This window comes from Crocuta crocuta, unplaced genomic scaffold, assembly GCF_008692635.1.
Source record: "Crocuta crocuta isolate KB4526 unplaced genomic scaffold, BGI_CrCroc_1.0 scaffold1721, whole genome shotgun sequence".
Classification (NCBI taxonomy): Eukaryota; Metazoa; Chordata; class Mammalia; order Carnivora; family Hyaenidae; genus Crocuta; species Crocuta crocuta.
In genome coordinates, this window is record NW_027527577.1 from 20,183 (window position 1) to 23,279 (window position 3,097).

Consider the following 3,097-nt stretch of genomic DNA (forward strand, 5'->3'; position numbering starts at 1 on the left):
GGTTTGAGAACTAATTCATAATTTACTTAATTTGATTTTTAGTTAATGCTTTTGCTTCAATATTTGTAAGACAAAGCTATTGTTTTCCTTAACAAGCTTTCCTGGTTAGTTTTCAGACATTAACATGTGTTGTTTAAAAGAAGGGGAAAAAAAGAATTTGGAATTTTTTCTTCTCACTTTATTTTGGGGGGGTTTAAAAAAATTGGAATTATCTTTTGGTTATAGTATTAATAAAATTCACTCTGTAAAGCTATGTTGGCTAACATTTTTTTTTCTGTGTGGGGAGGAATAGGTAATCTGACAATATTCTATATTTATAACAACATTATACTTCACTCTTTTTAGTAGGGACTTATAAGTATATCATTTGTAGTTAAAGTGGGAAGTTCAAAAGCATTAAAAGCCAGAAGTTATTCATAATTTTGTCCCTGCCAAGTGGAAATGGAGGTAGAGGTTTGGGCAGTGGGATAAATTTTTACTTTTTATTTAAATCCTTTCCTGTCCTTTACTGTTTTTATATAAAAAGTAAAAACCACTGTTTTAATTTAATAAAACTAGTTTAAATATCTCTAAAAGACATTCTCACCAGCTGTATGAACATACTTACGAAATTGGACATGCTTACTTTGTATGCTCTATACATCTGTATTATTTGAATGTTTATGGTGAATTTGCATTAATTTAGCTGTCTAAAAAACTACAATATGTAGATTTAAAAATGTAATCTCCTTAGAATATAAAATTCTTTATCTGGCACTGCCTTGCCTCCCTTATTTCCCTTACCTATACCTACCCTCATTCTAGTCATGTCTACCTATGTACATGAAATTTAACATATCTTCACAACCTCACACAATATATTTCTTTTATCTGTAATACCTTTCCTAGTCTCCCTGCTCTTTATTCTAGCTAACTCTTACCCACTCTTGAAACTTCAGCTTTAGAAATACACTGTTTAGACTCTACTGCAATTGTCTATTTACTTCTCTGATGCTCATTTAATTTTGAATTATATGTAGTCTGGCTCTAGATCACAGAGATATATGTTTGTTTAATCAAAGATATATGTTTAATTTTATACACATACTTACATGTATGTATATAAATTTCCAAACCTTATTCCAGTAGAATCTTTGCTTTTAAATTGTTACATATTTATTTTATACACTAGCCAATAACAAAAACAACATTTTAGGTAGCTTTGTGTTTTCTAAGCCCGTAACACAATTACTTTCACATGTTAAAATTTGGTTGAAATGTATATAGTATTTTAACTATCATTGCATGCCTTGATTCCCCACTGTATATTGATATCTCATAAATGATTAAAAGTTTATCATTTTACTGTGAAAAAGATCCTAATATTCACCATTAGCGAATATTTAGTTGGTCCTTCTACCAAGTCCTTATAGGAATGTTTTAGTATTATAAACTATATCTTGGCCTTCACCCAGGAAATAATTATAGAGGGAGTTTTGAGAAGGTTCAATATTTCCCTGGAAAGAATAAAAATACAAAATTTCTTTGTAATTCTGTGAATTGATTCTCTGGAAGGGGGGACTAGTTTCCAATAAATTTTCAACGTTTCCCTATTGTTTCTCATGTAACAAAGAACACATTCATTCATTCAGTTTACATTGAGCACCAACTATGTGTCAGGCTGCACTAAGCCCTGGGCATACATTATTGAACATTAAAGATCACTTATAAATTATAGATCAGCATTATTGACACAATATTTTGCTATAAGTTGCATAGCAACAGCAGCAGAAATATTAGCAGCTAAAACATAGAGTACTTAATACATGAAAGTGCCATTTGTAGTAGTCTAAAGATAAAGTTGGCCCTGCCTTCACTGAAACACATGGATGGAGGTCCAGCCAGAGTGTCTACCATCTTCCCCATCCCATACAGCCTCTCAGGTACTATCTTTGACATGTTTAGGCTCCTTACATTTAAAACACAATTACAGTCCTTATTTCTCAAGTCACTTAATTTTGAATGCATAGTTGTTTCCTCGAACTATTAGAAATGTTACCACCAAGAGATGGGACCAGGCTTAAATATTCCAATTATATGGGATAAGCCAAAGAGAACTCAGACATTTATCCAAGATTAGCTTCCTATTTCAACCTCAAGTAACATATTGCCCAAGGCAAGGCAAATTTTGCAAGTAAGGTAAAACCTTGGATAGCAAGTAACTTGTTCTGCAAGTGTTCCGCATGACAAGCATAAATTTCTAATAAATTTTAACTTGATAAACAAGCAATGTCTTTCAATACACAGAGCAAGTCATGCCAAACATCACATGATCACAGCTGAGCCAATGGTTCTTCTATCTTTCTCTTCAATCTTGAGGGATTGTGGGTATTCGTCTCCCATGCTCAGATACTCAGTCTCAGGCTGTGGTGTTCGGCAGAAATCAGTGATTTTTCAGAATGTTGGAAAGTGCCCACAACTGGCACTTGTGTATTTTGTCCCTTCAAAGCAACAGTCCTTTGCTTTTCCATATAAAAGTAAGCTTAGGAATGCTCTGCTTCATTCTAGGTCGAGTTGCCTGCAGATAGAGACCCTTTCCTTTGCTCCCTTATTGCTAGTTACATTTTTTTTTGTTTTTTTTTTGAACAAAAGAGTTAAAAATATGGAACTTCACGAATTTGCATGTCATCCTTATGCAGGGGCCATGCTAATCTCTGTATCGTTCCAATTTTAGTATATGTGCTGCTGAAGCAATCATGCCAGTTGCATTAAATACAGTTTATTAATACTGTACTGTAGTCAACATCCATGTGAGCATATTTACAATGGCCCCTGTGCAGAAAAAGGCTGAAAAAAAAGGTGGTAAGAAGAAGGAGATGATTATGGTGGAAGTTAAGAATGAAATCATCGAGAAGTATGAACAAAGTATATGAGTGGCCTAAATTACAAGATTTTATAAGAAGATTATGTTGACCATTTGCACAATATTAAAAACTAAGGGGAGCTAGATACAGCAAAAGGAGGTCACAAGAATATCAAAGCAACCACCATGTGTTCTGGAAGATGTAGAAAAGTTGCTTCTGGTTTGAATAAATGAGAAGCAACTAGCAGATGATAC

At 33.4% G+C, this 3,097-nt stretch overlaps 1 pseudogene; it reads right to left on the reverse strand.

Moving 5' to 3' along the window:
* Window positions 1–2,635: 2,635 nt before the first annotated feature.
* Window positions 2,636–2,733, reverse strand: LOC144237214 (U6 spliceosomal RNA; annotated as a pseudogene).
* Between the last annotated feature and the right edge of the window lie 364 nt (window positions 2,734–3,097).